Raw genomic sequence first — 18708 nt, 5'->3', positions numbered from 1 at the left:
TTAAGCATAATCATACGAGCACATATTCCCAGTGGGTAGTTTAAACCGCTGTGCACTTCAGTATAAATACCAGAGCACTTCCTAGTCAATCGCTCCCCTCTCCCGCCCCCTGCGTACATAACACATGCACATACTCACCCACAAACACACACCTTTTTTTTTTATGACAGTCCACTTTTGGAGAGATGACTAACTGGATAATAATTGATAGAATTCAAACTGAACAGAGAATAACATAACAACACCTCTACACCCTAGCTCACGGGAAAATACTGTCTCCTTCAGAAGGCTGCAGTGTGTCTGTCTGTTGAGTCCTTTTTCTGACTCAGGAGTGTGTGTGTGTGTGTGTGTGTGTGTGTGTGAGAGAGAATCCAGGCAATCAGTGAGGTTTAGAAGATAGATTCTGGGAGGGGAAGTCATCACTGACCTGGCCCATCTCCTCAGGACTCATACAAATCCCACCTGTGGCAGGTGTGAGAAGGGTTGGATGAAGAGGGAAGACACTCCTTGGCAGAGGAAAGTGCTTTGGTCTTGCCAGAGAGGAGCTATGCCAGGGAGAGACAATAATGACAACATAACCAATAGTGGCAGATAGCTAGTGGTACTTATCAGTGGCAGTCTGTGTATAGCTACTTATCTGTTCATTCTCTTTATTGAGAGCCTATTCTATGCCAGACTCTATTCACTGGAACTCAGCAGTCAACACGTTCATTCCCTTCCCTCTGATACATTATCTTTATGAAGCTGGTTCCAGTATTATAGTAATTTTATAGGTGAGAAAACTAGGGCACAGAGAGGTTAAGAGATGTACTCAAGATCACACAGCTGTGGAGTCGAGCAACCTTATCTTAGTGCTTTATGATTTTAAGCACTCTCTTCTGCTGCCTCAGTACATAATGCACCAGTCCTTTCCTAATTTTGCCTCATTTGAACCTTATGAAACCCTTTGAGGTAGGTATTATTATGTTCAGTTTACAGGAGGGAAAACTAAGGTTAAGAGAAAATAGGTCACTTATCTCAGAGTGACTAAAAGCCAGCACTCTGCAGTTGCAGCACTCCCTGGCTCACAAGCCCTGGGAGGGAGCTGTCTTGGGTGGGCCGGGCACCTGGCTGGGAGGAGTGCAGGATTCTGATAAAGGCTGGGCTGAACATTGTCACAGCTGGAGAGACTGGAAAGCTGCCCTCTCTGAGGCTGGATTCTGTGCATTCAAATCCAATCTTAGCTCCACCACTTATTAACTAGGTAGTTGTGGGTGGGTCGCTTCACCTCCCTTGCAGTCTCCTCTTTGATTAAAAAATAATAACAATTGCATCCTTTCTGGGACGCTAGAAGGAGCCTCATAAGTGCTGGTGACTCGTGTTTTTTAAACAGGAGAGGAATAAAGAGCAAGAAAAGAAAATGTAAAATAAAGTGCCCAATATAGAGGTATCCCAAAACATATGTTGAAGGGAGCCGAAGGGGGGAAGGGAGCCGAGGGGCGGAAGGAGGGGAGAGGTCACGCGTCCTCGATGACATAGAGTCAGGGAAGCCGGTTCTGGCCTCCCATGAGCCATGGTGAGTCGCTGCTTTGACTAGCTCAGCTATAAAGAGAGTGAGATAGAGCCCACCTCCACTCAGGGCTATCTCAAAACCCAAGGTAGATGGCATGGGAAGCAGCAACTTGTGAACTTGTTGTGGGACTATGGTGGGGGAGAGATGACAAAGCAGTTTTGAGGGTCTCATGTAGGGTGACGGCAATGCCTGTCTTCCCGCCCAGGCACATGGACACCTGGGGTAGGATATATGGCCAGCTTCAGGCCAGGAAACTTAGAGGTGACAATGTGGAATGCTCTTTGGCCAGCTCTGAACTCACCCTCCCTCCTGTGAGAGTGGGGACATCCACTCCCATGTGCTGTCTGAGGGGCAGGGCGCCTCTCACAAGCCTTGTGACCTCACAAGCCAGGGAGATCCTGTCCGTTCGCTCTGGGTGGTAAAGAGCAAGTGGAGATGCAGGACCAATTATGGCTCTTTGCTGGGAGTGTTGGCTCTTGGTCAGTGGCTTCCATATCTGGGCTAGGCAAAATGCACCTGTGTGAGATTCCTGATAGGTGCATTCCCAGTCGAGATGAGGTGACTCTTCTCCTGGCAGCCAATGTAGCTTCCTAGCTGAGAGCCCTGTCCGAGATCTGCTCTGTCCTGAGGCTCCCAAAGAGAGGGGTAAAGCTGCCCTCATGCAACGTGGAAGTCCCTGAAGATGCTTCCTCACCCCTATTGGGGAAGGGACTGCACAGTACTAAGAACATGAGCTTTAAAGTTTCATAAACTTTAGGGCTGAGTTAGAATTTTGCTCTGCCACTTCCTAGCTATAAGGTACTGGGCAAGTTACCTGACCTTCCTGAGCCTCAGTTTCCTCCTTTGTAACATGAATGTGGGGGAGTCCTGCTCCCTAGGGCTGTTTTGAGAAGTGAATGGCATAATTCTTGCACTGTACCTGGCACAGATCAGCATTCAGAGATGGGAACCACTTTTCTCAATGTCAGGAGCACTCACTTCCTCTTAGCTCTTTTCCTCTGGGCAGAGAGAGAGGTCCTTGCCAGCCTCCTTCTCGCCTATTCATTTGTTCATTCAGTTCATCACACAGCTCTTCCCCTTGTCATTCTCCAGTCATTTGCTTACAGGTCACCTCCTACCACATAACCTGAGTATCTTCTGTCAAACAACTTATTCTTTCCCTTCACTGCAATTAGTTCAACTCACAATTATGTATTTAACTTGTTCATTTTAAGAAGCTTTTGTTTCCCCCTCCTAGATCATAAACTTCATGAGGGCAGGAAGCTTATCTGTTTGCTGCTGTTTTTCCTTTACTGTTCACTAAATGCCCAGCCTTGTGCCTGGCACACTGCATTTATGTAATTAACATTTGTTGAATGAATACAGGAAGGAGCACATCTTTGTAGAGAACCTTCTAGGGGGCCAGTTCTGCACCCATCATGGGGGATTTCAGCAGTGAAAAATATGAACCTAGTTCCTAACCTTGCAGTGCTGACACCCAGTGCTCCCAGGGGAACTGCCACAGGAGCAGTGACTAGTGGGGGCAACAGTGATGGAAAGAAAGGTTTTTTTTTTTCTTTTTGGAGTCAGAGTCTCACTCTGTTGCCCAGGCTGGAGTGCAGTGGCATGCTCATGGCTACTGCAGCCTTGACCTTCTGGGCTCAGGCAATCCTTCCACCTCAGTCTTCCAAGTAGCTGAGACTATAGGCGTGCGCCACCATGCCTGGCTAATTTTTTATTTATTATAGAGACAAGGTATCGCCATGTTGTCCAGACTGGTCTCAAACCCTTGGGCTCAGGCAATCCTCTTGCCGCCTCCCAAAGAGCCAGGATTACAGGCGTAAACTATCATACCCAGCCAAGAAAAGCTTTTTACCAGTTGGGGAACACAGGGAATTAAGAATCTCTGGGTAAGAACCCCCCCAACCCCCCCCCCGAGCCTTGAACGTCCTTATCCCTTTGACAGAGGACCTCAGGGTCAGTCCTTCTGAAAGCTGCCTTTGAATAAGGACTTCCTCTGTCCTAGTGAAATAAATTGTGTTTTCTTATTTGTTCCCACCATTTTGTCCTGAAGCTATTCTCAAGGCCATCCTGGCTTGGCCAGTGTCCCATTTCTGGCAAGCTGGCTCTCGGTTTTCCAAGGGGAAGAAGCCAATTGGATCAACTCCTTCTTGCTAATGATGCCAGTGGGTCAGCGGGTTTCTTCCTTCTGTCAACAGAGGGGCCTTTTTGAAAGTGCCTTCTGAAAACAAGACATCTTACCCAAAGGAGATTTTCCAACCTGGAAAAAAAAAACAAACTGAGAATTCTCAAGTATACACTTCCTTTTTTTTTTTTTAATTTTTAATTTTAAATATGTGGGGTACAATTCAGGGTTAGATATACAAATGTTCATTATGGAGGTACTCTTGTTGATGTGGCGTAGTCCCCACCCCTGGCAGTTTCCCACTACTGCTAGTCCCAGCCCCACCCTCCCCAGGCTGTTTACCACTACTGCCAATCCCTTTCTTATAGTTTTACAATAGTTGTTAAAGGTCCACTTATGAGTGAGAACATGTAATACTCAGTTCTTTGTTTCTGTAATAGATCACTCAGTATTATAGACTTTAATCCCATCCAAGTTGCTGCAAAGTTCATAATTTTGTCCTGCTTTATGACTGTGTAATATTTCATCATGTATATATACCACATTTTTTAATCCAGTCCTTTTTCGATGGGCAGTACAGTTGGTTCCATGTTTTTGTTATTGTGAATAATGCTGCAATAAACATGCGTATAAAGGTTTCTTTTTCATAGATACTGTGATGAACCTGCATGTTCATCACAATTCACAAGTGCAAATATGTGGAATCAACCCAAAGGCCCATCAACTCTGTCTTTCATAGAATAAGATACCTGCATATGCATGAGTTCTTCTGTGTATATTCCCAGGGTCATATGGAAGGTTAATTTTTAGATCTTTTTGGAATCGCCACTCTGTTTTCCACAGAGGTTGTACTAGTTGACACTCTTACCAACAGTGTAGAATTGTTCTGTTTTTGCTGCATCCTCTTTAGCATCTGTTGTTTTTTGAGTTATTGACAATGGCCATCCTGACTGGAGTTAGGTGGTATCTCAGTGTGGTTTTAATTTGTATTTCTTTGATAACTAGTGAGGCTGAGCATTTTTTCATGTAACTGTTGGCTGTTCATATATCTCCTTTTGAGAAGTGTCTATTTATATCTTTTGCCCACTTTGTAAAGAAAAAAATCCTAGGCAGCAAGAGAGAAAGGTCAGACTACCTATCGGGGAAGACCAGTTAGAATAGCAGCAGACTTATCTACAGAAACACTTCAGGTTAGGACAGCTTGGAACCCAATTGTCAGAGTTCTCCAAGGTAAACAATTTCAACCAAGAATTACCTACCTAGCTAAGCTAAATTTCATCAGTGATGGAGAATTAAAATCCTTTCCAGACATTCAATCCCTAGGAGTTTACACTGCCTCCAAGCCAGCTCTGCAAGAAACACTTAGAAAGTATTAAACACAGAAGAGAGGAAAAAAAGAACGACAACATCTTTTTCAATAATGCAGGAAAAACATCGAAAACACACATGAATCAAACCAAAAACCACAAGAAAGACAACAAACAATTAAACAAACAAGCTGCACCACCACCAACAAACTCTATAAAAACCTCATGACAGGGATAAACTCTCACATCTCAATAATTAGCCTGAATGTGAATGGACTAAATGCACCACTGAAAAGACATAGAATGGTAAATTAGATAAAATATCATGATGCAACAATATATTGTCCCCAAGAAGTATATACTATCTTAGAAAGGATGGTTCTTGAGTTTAGAAGGGAATTTGAAGAAGTAACTTCCCATCTAAAATGGGAATTCTCTCTGTAACATCCCCACCAAGTGGTCACCTTGTCTATTGCCAGAACACCTCTGAGAACAGGCAACTCACTGCCTCTGAAGACTGCCTTTCTAGTTCAAGATGGCTCAGGGGATTAGGAAGTTCTCCTCCAAAGTCAATCTTGGCATCTGTCTTCCTTTCCCACATGGAGTCACACAGAAGATGTCTAGTTCTATTTCTTTCAGATATTTAAAAGACATTTGCCCCTTAAATATAGTAGAACATAGTTCCCGGTGCTAAATGCCTGAAACAGCCACATGTTTAAGAGCTTGACCCCTTTTAAAATCATATTGCTGCAATAACTGTAGAATATTTTATGATAGTGAATGTAGCATGATGATGGCCTGATTCGATAAGCAGAGAATGAGCATTAATTGGTGTCATAGTGACCCAAAGTTCAAGATACAGACCAGCTGGCACAAGTCCTAACAGATAATCTCACGGTCATCAGGTGATCTTGCTGGTAATACAAGTTTTCTTATACTTTCCGAGCATTTGGCTGATAACTAATGTTTATTTATTTTTTCTTTTAGAGACAAGGTCTTGCTCTGTCGCCCAGGCTGGAATGCAGTGGCATGATCATAGCTCATTGTAGTCTCAAACTCCTGGGTCTCAGTCCTTTCACCTCAACCTCCTGAGTAACTAGGACTATAGGCACACACCACCATGCTTAGCTAATTTTTTTTTATATTTTGTAGAGATGGGGTTTCACTATGTTTCCCAGAGTGGTCTCAAACTCCTGACCTCAAGAAATTCTCCTGCTTTGGCCTCCCCTAAGAGCTAGAATTACAGGCATGAGCCACCAAGCCCGGCTGATAACTAATGTTTTAAGTGTTCAATTGTGATTTGCAAATATTATACATGAGGAGAACCCCCCCAAAACTGGAATTATCTTTTGGAGGGTGGTTTCCTTGTAATACTGGCTTCATCCACTAGGTAAATGTTCTAGGAACCCATCGGCATCAGTGTACCAGTTAGCATTGTTGTAAGAGGCTGCATTTGACTTCAGTGAATTTTGGCGGGGAAGATTTTCTGCCCATTTCATGACGGGTGATTTACGAGCGCAACTGCCCACTCCGTGCTGAGTGTTCAGCAGTTTTTAACCAAAAATGGTATGACCCCTGAGCCCCATTCTCCCTATTCAGCTGATCTCACACTGGGTGACTTTGTTGTTGTTTGTTTCCCTGGATGAAAAAAGTCCTCAAAGGAAAACATTTTGCCCATGTGGAAGAGGTGAAACAAAAAGACACCTGCACCTGCATGTTCATCATAATTCACAATTGCAGAGATGTGGAATCAACCTAAATAACCATCAACCAATCAGTGGCTAATGAAAATGTGGTATAAATACACCATGGAATCCTACACAGTAATAAAAAAGAATGAAATCATGTCCTTTGCAGCAGTATGAATGGAGCTCGAGACCATCATCCTAAGTAAACTGCCTCCGAAACAGAAAACCAAACACCACATGTTCTTACTCATATGTGGGAGCTAAACAGTCACAAAGATGGAAATGATAGGCACTGGGGACACAATAAGTGGAGATGGGGGAGAAAGTGAGGGTTCAGAAACTACCTATGGGGCACAATGTTCGCTGTCTGGGGAATGGGTCACCTGAGACCCAATCCTCACCACTACACAAAATGTCCATGTAACAAACAAGTGTATACCCTCTGAATCTAAAACAAAATAAAAATGGCAGAAGCACTAAAAGACATCAAAATTGACAACTTCAAAAACTGTTTTGAACAGTGGATAAACTATCTTGATAGGTATATTGCATCAAACGGAGAGTACCATGAAGGTGACTGAAGTTTAAACATGTAAAACTAAATATACAATTTTTATAAATAAATTCCATTTTGGGGAGTCCCCCCCATATTATATATCTCACTGTTTCATACAGCGGGGGGGGAGGAGAGCAGGAGAAGACAACCAGAAGTCGAGAATGCATCAACTCTTTTTTTCTGTCACTGAAATATTTTGCGATGACAATGTCTAAACTCCACAATTACCATTAATTCCAAATAGGTCAGACTTCATTCATTGTATAGGGTTCAAGGTTCAAAGTGCAGTACAAACAGCATACAACAAAATTATCACCTCTTCTATCTTTGAAGCTATATTTTCATTTATGTGTCCACAGACTCATTTGCACTTTTCCCAGTAGTGCCCTAGTATTCACTCCCATGGTGTTTGTTAACAAATAAAATTCCAACTTTTGTAGGGGTTTATATCATTTTTACCTTTTTTGTGGCTCAGCCTGTAATCCCGCGCCTTTGGGAGGCTGAGGTGAGTGGATTGTCTGAGCCCACGGGGTTTGAGACCCGCCTTTGGGAGGCTGAGGTGAGTGGATTGCCTGAGCCCACGGGGTTTGAGATCCGCCTGGGCAGCGAGACCTTATCTCTACAATAAATCAAAAAAATCAGCCAGGTATGGTAGCGCATGCCTGTAATTCCGGCTACTCGGAAGGCCGAGGCGGAAGGATCGCCGGAGCCCAGCAGGTCAAGGCTGCGATGGCCAGGAGCGGCCACTGCACTCCAGTTTGGGCAACAGAGTGAGACTCCAACTCAATATATATATATATATATATATATATATATATATATATATATATATATGCACACACACACACATATATATACACACACACACATATATATATATACACACATATATATATATATATCAAATGGATGTAGAGAAATCATCAAAATATAAGTAAATACCCCTGAGTCCATACTGATATTAAAAAACAATCATATAGATAGATGAGAAGAGATGAATCTCCCACACAGAAGCGTTCTAAATAATGTAGGTAGATACTCCATACTTCAAAACCATGAGGATAACTCTCCACTAAGTGTGGGCTGCACATGGTAACTTGCTTAAAGGGGTACAATGTGAAGCAAAAAAAGAGTGATTTTTACAGTGGAGAAACCTGACAGACCTTACCTCAGCCAGGTGATCAAGGTCACATTAATAATGATAAATCATATTGATAGCCTGATGTGCTAAAAAATGGCATCTTTATCACTGCAGAACATTCTGCAAAATACCCAACAAGTTATTCCTTCAACCTGTCAAGGTTATCAAAAACAAGGAAATTCTGAGAAACAGACACAATCAAGAGGAGCCCAAGGAGACATGATGACTAAATGCAATGTGGGATTCTGGAACAGCAAAGAGACATCAGGTAAAAATTGGGGAAATCTAAATCAAGTATGGACTCTAGTTAACAATAATGTATCAGTATTGGTTCATTAGCTGTGACAAGTGCTTCGCAGGAATGTCAGATGGAAATGAGCATCCTATGGGGGGGGTATGTGTGTATGTGTGTGCATGTGCACATATGTGTTAGGTGTGTCTATGGGTGTGGGGAGGGTTTGGTGGTGTGGGGTGTGTGCCTATGCATATGTGTGTATATGCATGAGTGTGTGTGCCCATGCATGTGTCTATATGTATAGGTGTGTGTATATGTGTACACATACATAGTTGTGTGTGTGCTTATGTGTACAGGTGTATTCGTATGCTTGTGTGTGTCTATATGCACGTGTAGGTATCTGCATGTGCGTGCATGTGTTTGTACACACACATATGTGACCAGTGAGTCAATCAGTCAGCCACCTCCAACAAGGAGGCCTTCTCCCAGTTGTGGGACCAGACGAGGGCTGTCAAAGCATGACATGAGTTCCCTCTTCGCTCCATTACTGCTCTTGAGCCCAACTACCCAGCATCTTCTTGGGCTCAGCAGTCTGTAAGCTGGGGGTATTGTTAATAGCCTCTCCCTCATTGTGTAAGGATCGTGTAAGGTTAAGTGATAAGCACAGTGTCTGGTTCCAAATTCTCATTCGATAATGTTGCTTTCAGGAACCTCATCCTAATTAATGGGTCAAAAAATCATTCTGATCTGCATTATGTCACCTTTGCTATGACCTTTCTATGGAGCCCATACACAAGCCAACTTTGTCTTTGTGAGCCACTTATGACCGTAAGTACAAGAATGAAGCAAAGGGAGTGTTACTAAAAATTAAATAGTAACAGATTTAGGTAATAATTGGTTCTCCGTCACTTCCTGTTTTGTCAATTATCTACCAAAGTTTTATTGTAGACCAATAACTGGAGACATAGATCCCTCCCTGCCTTTGAGGGGCTTGAGTGTGTGTGAAGGAGTAAGACTTATTCCTATGTACATGGTACTGTTCCAAACATCATCAATTAGGACAGTCATAGTTAATACAAGACCAGCCTGAGATATCTCAGAGTTCTCTGTTCCATTTTTATTTACCCACTTGGATTCCAACAAAAAGTCTCTGTCTGTCTACATAGCTTTCGTCCTCATGAATACACTAAAGGATCATTATGTATAACGATCTTTCTGCCCATGTGTCCAAGTCACACATGTGCTCTGCCTCTCTCTTTCTCTCTCTCTCGCTCAATCTCTCTCCCTCCTCCGCCCCCCCATTCTCTCTTCTCTCTCTTAAATTTCTTGTATTTTTATATCAACTGTCTCTCCTTCCTTTTCTCCCTCTTTGAAAACACCAGAGTATCAAATAGAAGGAAGTGATGAGAGGGACACCCTGCTACCACTAAGTTGAATGTTTTGCCAACTCCTTCCAGCAGCAGAGGGGAGGCCTTGCATCTCCTCTCAGGTTGGTTAACCCAACTGAAGCAACCATTCTGTCAAGGTTATGATGACAGCATGACCTCTAGAAGCAAATCTTAAATGGATTCTGGATAGAATGCCCACGTTTCCCTGGTTCATGGAGTGATGGTGATCATCAGTAAGAATAATGTATTGAATTTCCATAAGATTGAATTCATTTCATTTAAAAAGCCAGCTTCAGAAATGATAGCCTTCCTCCCCCTTTTGGCATTAACATACCTTTTTGTGTGTGAAACTATGTTGATAGGTGATCACAGTTTAGTGGTTGTTGCTATTTTAATGCCCTTACTTGGCAAAATTAAAAGTTGGCAAACCTACATGACTTTCCCAATTTGGGTCTGAAATCTTAACAGCATTCAAAATTCAAAATTATAGGATCCCCACTAACATACAACATGGTAGCTATGAGTTAGACCAAACTGGGCTGGAATTCCAACTCTCCCACTTAATTGACAGTGTGGTCTGCCCTCTCTGCTCTCAGTCACAGCAGCTCACCAATACTGGAGATAACAATACTTACCTCATATTGGTTAATAAGGACAATCTATGTAAATGGCCTGGCATGTCACAGTGACAGCCATTATCATACGAGTGTTTTTGGTCTCAACAAAAACTCCTGCAGTGTAATTCTTTCCGGTTTCTGTAACTTCTTGGTTCTTACAAATGGAGAAATAGAAGCTGAAGACAGCCAACACACCACTTTGGTACTGATAGTCATGGCTCCAGGCCCAAGGTTCACAGAAGGAAACACACTTGCATCTGTAGCTCCAGAAGGGAGATTAAACCCAAGATGAGTCTATTAGAAAGAAGACATTTCAATATTTGGGAGCACAGCTGAATACCAAAAGTAAATTATACCATAAGCCAGATGTTCTAGGAACGTCGTCTCCATTTTTTTCTTGCCTGAAGGAAAAGTTTTAGTTCATAAAGAAAACAATGAGCAGAAATTGCTATCACAAAATAGCAATTCATGGTTTATGATTATTTAAAATGAACTCATTTGAAAATAATCAAAGATGTGCACAATGATTTATAAAGAGTTGTTCATTTCTGTGTTATTTATCATATGTGAAATGTAGAAACATCCAAAATGACTTACCATAAAAATTTGTTATATAAATTAAGGTACTTTCATTTGATGGACTGCTATACAGCCATTAAAAATCATGTTATTGAAAAATATTTAACGACTTGAGAAAATGTTTGCAATATTTTTTAAGCAAGGAGATTGGGTTACAAAGTAGAATATATACTATGTTCATATTTTATGTCATTATAACCCAGATGTCAGCCAGAACTTCCTAAACTTTAAGATCCAGATAAGATTGGCTTAAATTTCCAATCACATGGCTTTAGGCAGTCTTGTCAAGATTTCTTCAAGTTCCTTGGGGCCTACCTTCACACAGCTCCTTCTATCTCTTCTCAGCCACTGTTTCTCTCTACCACTCTCGATTCAGTGTGAAAATCAATCTCTCTTACCTGCCTGTAAAACAAAATTTATAGCAGTAAAACTATCTTTAGTGGCATGGAGGTTGGGATAGGGGAGATGGGGGAATGGGAGAAATATGTATATCACTGTAGTGGCATGAATTTTGGTTCATCCCAAAATAAGTTCTATATCCTAACTCCAGGAACCTGTGAATATGATTTTGTACGGAGGAAGAGTCTTTGCAGACATAATTAGGTTAAGAGACTCTAGATGAGATCATCTTGGGTTTGAGTGGGCCCTAAATCCAATGACATATATCTTTATAAGAGACAGAAGAAAAGAAGACAGAGAAAGCACATGCAACAAAGGCCATGTAAAGACAAGGCATAGAGGGGAGCCACAGTGCCAGCCTATCTGTGATGGACTAAATGTTTGCATCCCCTCAAAATGCGAATGCTGAAGTCATAACCCCCAATGTGATTGTATTATAAGAGGGGAACCTTTGGGTATTATGAGGGGGAGCACTTATAAAAGGGACCCAGAGAGATCTCTTGCCCTCTTTCTGCCATGGGAAGATACAACAAAAAGTCAGCAGCCTACAACCTGGAAGAGGGCCCTTACCAGAACCCAACCATGCTGGCACCATGATCTATGACTTCCAGCCTCTGTAACTATGAAAAAACATACACTAAGTATGTATGTATGTATGTATGTATGTATGTATGTATGTATGTATCTATCTGTCTATCAAGATGAAATGATTGACATGTGTATACTATTAACATGTTTATTTGGATTGAAATATGAAGTCATATTGTTTCTAACAGCTGATCATTAAATATAATTTGGGGTATGCAATTAAAAGAGACTTAAAATACTTTGATCAGTCGACTTGTCAATGTGGTATGTATGGCTTTGCCAATTATACGATGAATATTTTCTATAAGGTGAATGAGTTAAATCTTCAGTTACAAAGTTATTTTAAAATATGTTTAAGATACAAGATAAAAGTATCTCATTCAAAACATTGCATTCACAATCTTATATTTGTATGGAAATTAACATTTACAGTATTTTTATTTGCCCCACTCTGAATACACCTATTTCAATAAGATGCTTTCTTTTACTAGGAAGCATCTTATTGAAATAGATGTATTCAGAGTGGGGCAAATAAAAATAATGCAAATGTATAATTAATACTCATTTGATATGGGTTTAAACTTATTTTGGTCCAGAAATTGAGAAGGATTGAGTAACAAATTCCTTTGCAAGCAATATTATTTCCAAATCTCAATGTTCAGCAAAATTGAAGGTCCTAAGCTAGTTGTCAACTGGTCATAAAATGTAATTTGTGGCAATAGTGTATCAGGAATTTTAACAACCAAATATCTCATCTAACCTTAATTTGCTGAGAGTTTATCATGAGAGGATGTTGGTTTTTATCAAATGCTTATTCTTCATCTACGCAAATGATTATATGATTTCTCTTTAATCTGTTAATATTGTGAAACATATTGATGGTTTTTGTTTAAATGTTAAACCTGCTATTCAAAACTAGTTCCATTCCTATCTATTCACTTCTGTGGATGAGAATTCTCAGTAATACATCTATTAAAATAAAAATAGCAATAGAATTCATCTAAAACCTGTCTTTTTCTTTTCCTTTTTAAAAAAAATTCAGAGCAGTTTATTCTGAAGTCATTACAGTGTTCAGCCAGTTTGACACTGATAACAGACATAGCTGTAAACATTGGAAGCACAGATACATTCCCATTCTGAAAGAAGACATATTATATATACAGAAAAAATGCAGCTAATATTAAGGTATTCAAAGTAAATTTTTGACAACTCATTGTGACATAATTACTAGAAAAGTGTAAGTTTTAAAGTAGTTAAGTGATTTCCATAGACATAAAAAAAATTGAGATAAATATTAGGAGACCCTGACAATCACAAGAACATTTTCCTATGCTATTGAACGGGGTAGTTATATAAAAAGCCCCAAAATGGAGCTAATATTTTGTCACTATGAAATATACCGAATTGCCAACATCAAAATACGCTAAAATGAACATGCAATGTGAAAGTTGTACCAAAGAAAATAGCATAGGGATCTTGGATATTGCAAAGTTTCTATACAAGATTTCTTTGGTATGTTTGTGAAAAAGAAACTTTCAAAAGAGCCATTATAATGGCTATATCAGCAGAAAAAGTGGTAACTGCTTAAAACATTTTCATTCTATCATTTTCAAATGTACCTGCAAAAGAGAAAAAATCTAAATATAACTTTTTTAAAAAGATTAATTTATGAATAAAAAGTTGAGTGGTGCATTATTTTTACATATGGATTTTTAAACTGGTATTATGCAACTCTAGTATAATACATCTTAACCTACGGACTCTACCACTGTAGTAGGAAATTGCTCTCTCTGTCTCAGACAAGTCATCTTAGAAAGTGAAAAGGAGAAACTTTCAGTGATACTTATGAATTTTTAAAAAACAGTACTGTAAAATGACAAAATATCATAAAAATAGAAGCATGTGAAATCCAAAACTGTTTTCTTAAAGCAAATGTTTAAGACAGAATCACAAAAACAATATTTGTCTAAATTGGTCTATAATTCAACATTACCAGGCACAGTGGCTCATGCCTACAATCCCAGCATTTTGGAAGGTCAAGGTAGGAAGATTGCTTGAGCCCTGAAGTTTGAGACCAGCCTAGGCAATAGAGCGAGACTTCATCTCTATAAAAAAATAACAAGTAAAAAATAGCTGGGTGTAGTAGCACACACCTGTAGTCCCAGTTACTCAGGAGGCTGAGGTGGAAAGGTTGCTTGAACCCAAGAGGTCAAGGCTGTGGTGAGTCATGATTGTGCCACCACACTCCAGTCTAAGCAACAGGATGAGACCCTGACTGGAAATATATAATATAATATAATATAATATAATATAATATAATATAATATAATATAATATAATATATAATGCAATGTAACTCAACATCTGAAACATGGATTCTTTAGACAGGTGCTTATATTTATGATACTCCAGCCCCCATAATTAAATTTATACTCATATTTGTTTTTTAAAACATGTATGTTGCATAGGTAATAGAATACTAGCATTCTATTATTTCTAACATAAAATGTTATCTTATTTAACACATTAAAACATGCTTCTGAAATTTAACTTTATCCCAGTGTTTGAAACCAACCATGTAGGACCTTTAAGTACATTAACATAAAAAATCCCTAAACAAGATGAAAAAACACAGGCATTTGAATACAGGTTATTAGTGACAAAAAGTAGAGGCCATATCAATTTCATGACTGAGGGCAACTATGTCTTTATATATAAAGTCTTTCACTGACTCAGATACTGAAATAAGAACTATTCATAAGTCTTCAATAAGAAAATCAGATCTTCCAAAAATTTCCTATCAAATAATTCTCACTGAATAAAACAACTACTGTAAGTCCTGATTAAGCTTTTCAAACAAATGTCTAAGATACAGTTGTTTGAATTCTTGTTTTCCCCTTTTCTCAACCCCTGTGCAGCCCTCAACCCTCACTGATGGTCTAATAGTATCCTCTATGCAGTTTACCACTCACCTCAACATCCACAGAATCAAAAATAGCTATAATTTCAAAGTAGTTCAACTAATAGTTTTAATATAAATTTTACAGCACTACAGACATCATGAGTTTAGATATATTAGTCTGACAATATTTTATTCAGTAATATTAACCAGTAAGAATGTGTAAATATCAAACATCTAACAGGAAGTCACAGTAACATTTTTAATGACCAAAATAATTAATAGCATTTTTCATGTTTTAAGCTGTTAGACATTTAAACTGTCCAAGTCAGTAGGGAAAAAAATATCACTCACACACACACATTTTTATCACTCAAATGAGAACACACAAAGTTTCAGATAGATGATACTAAGCCACTTAGGATTTTCCCTTTTTCTTTCTTTTTAAAAAGAAATTACACTTAGTTTGACCACTCCGTAGATTCTTGGCTTGCCAGCTTATAAAGAGTACATCTAAGACGCAGTATCTGGGTCTGACATCCTAGAAAAAGTGCTCCATACCTCATTGCTGAATATCACTACAGTCTCCTTTGAAGTACTCCCCTTGGGAAGCTATGCATTGGTATCAGTACCCAGCTCACTTGTCAAAGCAATTCTGGAACTCTTTTTTTTTTCTGGAATGGCCTTCAGAGCTGTCATCGCAAGATTGTCAGAGTTTGAATTAGAGCAACAAACAAACGTTAAATTTCTTATTAAGCCTGGCAAGAGTGGAAGTGGAATCAGGGACATATTAGTCCCTTTTTATGAGGATAATGCCATGAAGAAAATGGCAGAGTACAAATGGATTAAAAGTTTTTCTGAGAGAACAGAAAGCGTCACTGATAAAGAGAGATCAGGATAGCCAGAAACAAGGAGAACTGATGAAAACATTGCAAAAAATTATCAAATTGTGTGTCAAAATCTTTGGCTGAGTGCAAGAAGTATAGTAGATCAAATAAACATCCATAGAGAAACAGTTAGGAAAAGCTTAATTAAAAATCTTGGCATGAGAAAGGTGTGTGCAAAAATGGTCCCAAAGGAGCTATTGCATCAAGACAATGCACCAGCTCACACAGCACTGTCTGTGAGGGAGTTTTTAGTCAGGAAACAAATAACTATATTGGAACACCCTCCTGACTCACTGGTCTGGCCCCAATGACTTTTTTGCTTACCCAAAGATAAAGGAAGACATTTTGATGGCATTCAGGACATCAAACTGACAATGGCAGCTCTGATGGCCATTCCAGAAAAACAGTTACAGAATTGTTTTGACAGGTGGACTAGGTGCTGGCATCAATGCATGGCTTCCCAAGGGGAGTACTTCAAAGGTGACTGTAGTGATATTCAGCAATGAGGTATGTAGCAATTGTTCTAAGATGAGTTCACCAACTTAATTGTCAGCTCCTATATGTTTTAAAAACCATTTAATTCTTTACCATCTTGGGTTAAAACCCTCATGAAAGGAAGCTGAGGGTGGCCAAGGCCAGGCATTCCCCACGTGCTTCCATCTCACACGTCACTGACTGGAAGGTTCTTATCATCCAAGTCCACTGGGTCACAGTCTCTTTCCTAAGGACCATTTTTTACTTTGAGGTTTAGCAGAACTTGTTCAGTTACTTTGGAAGTTGGTTCTCTTGGAGAGACAGTCTGGGCCTTTAGGTTCCCTGCCTTGACCTTGGCAAGAGATTCATAAAATCCTTGCTTCTCCATGGTAAAGCTTGAAACAAAAGACTGGCTTCAAGAGGCTGTGGAATGTGAGGTGGCAGCTGTTGGGGTGGCAAAATGGAAGATGTGTCTGGATTCTGAAGGACAGTGGAGATGCTCCTGTGAAGAGAAGCGGCAGTTAGACACAGTCAGTCACTCATGACAAGGTTAGTAACTCAGTGTGAGACTTGATTCTAGAAGATGCTCATCTGCCCGGTCCCTCATGTGACACCATGTTGCTATTGACTGCTTTCATCCAACTGTGCATCTCTTCAGAGCTATCAGTTAAACATAGAACATAGAAAGTTTGAGATGTGACCATTTCAAAGAGGTGTCCCTCATTATTATGTCACTTTGCTTACATTCCTGGACTTTATGAACCTCTCTAAGTGTCTTACACAGAAAGCTTCCTTTTCCAGTTCAGATTTGCAGTAGCCAACTGAAAATATCTTCTCTTCCATTTTCATCTGAGTTGGAGTCATGTCGGGTACAACCACCAGCAAGGCCAGTTCTGCAAGACACTTGCTTCTTCCCACATACCCCCTGGTGACCTAGGTTATCAGAACTAGGTGGTGCATCTGACTACTTTGGTAACATAATTTTATAGCTTGTTCAACACATTTTCCCATCCCACTGGGCCCTGCTGATCATTGGCTTGTATAAAGTAGTTTCTCATTCCTGCATTCTTAGTAAAGCAGGACTCAGTCTTTAGCCTTAGCTTAGATGCATGGCTAATCTTTGAGGTGTAGGTCAGTTCAATCACTCTAACACGTGATGATCCAGAGGGCCAGTTCTGTGAACTATTCATGTACTGTATGAAAATCTCTTCTCTCGTATCCAATATAAAGTACCTTTGAAGAAATTTCCCACTGTTTTCATTTTCTTCAATGTCAAGAAAACCGCAAATGCAATTCTGATAATCCACATATGGCATTTCTGGACTTGAACATTACATGCGGCCTCGGCCTGGAGCACCTTGAGTGACACCCACAACCTGTCTTTTTCTAGTAATAAGTAACATTCATCTACAGATACCTGGACAAACTGAAAAAAAAGTCACATCCATATAATTCACACTTTATTGTTTAAATTTAATAATTAACAAAACTTTTACTAGTATTTGTATTTATTGCACATGACTAATGAAATATTAACTTGGCCAGGCACAGTGGCTCATGCCTATAATCCCAACTCTTTGGGAGGCTGAGGTGGGAGAATCACTTGAGACCAAGAGTTCAAGACCAGCCTTGGCAATATAGCAAGACCCTCTCTCTACAATTAAAAAAAAAATTGCCAGGTGTGGTAGCACACACCTGTAGTCCCAGTGGCTCAGGAGGCTGGAGCAGGAGGATCACTTGAGCCCAGGAGGTCACGGTTTCAGTATGAGCTATGATCATGCCACTGTACTTCAGCCCAAGTGAAAGAGTGAGACTTCACCTCAAACAAAGTGAAATAAAATAAAGCAAAATAAAATGTTAACTCAATCCAGAAGAAATTTGATACTGGAAGTCTGTGGTCATAAAAAACTAGATATACAGGTATAAGTATATAGGGTATAAAAACTAAATATATATGTTTGTGAATATGAATATATATTCATTACAGAGGAATAGAAAGAGAAATCAATGAGAAATTTTCAAGCATAAAATATATTATATTAGATAAAACTCTGGGAAAGAAGTAGAATAGAAATGTGGATATGAGAAGAAAAATATTTGTAAAATTTCCAGCTGCTAAAAAGAGAGCATATTTATGTGTTTTTAAAGTGTGGTAAGATGTTGGAAATATTGAACTGCCTAGGTATTTAGATTGCTTAGGATATATGTCAAAGAGGGATAGAATAGTTTATCTTAAAATTTCAATGTATTTTATGCTAGGTATCCCATTATGT

General features: G+C 39.7%; 1 pseudogene; it reads right to left on the bottom strand.

The window, feature by feature from the left end:
* Positions 1-16622: 16622 nt before the first annotated feature.
* On the bottom strand, positions 16623-17751 carry LOC103267384 (annotated as a pseudogene).
* Between the last annotated feature and the right edge of the window lie 957 nt (positions 17752-18708).

This window comes from Carlito syrichta, unplaced genomic scaffold, assembly GCF_000164805.1.
Source record: "Carlito syrichta isolate Samal-C Ts95f unplaced genomic scaffold, Tarsius_syrichta-2.0.1 Scaffold308119, whole genome shotgun sequence".
NCBI lineage: Eukaryota > Metazoa > Chordata > Mammalia > Primates > Tarsiidae > Carlito > Carlito syrichta.
Note: the sequence above shows the minus strand (reverse complement) of the source record. Positions and strands in the feature narration are given on the sequence as shown.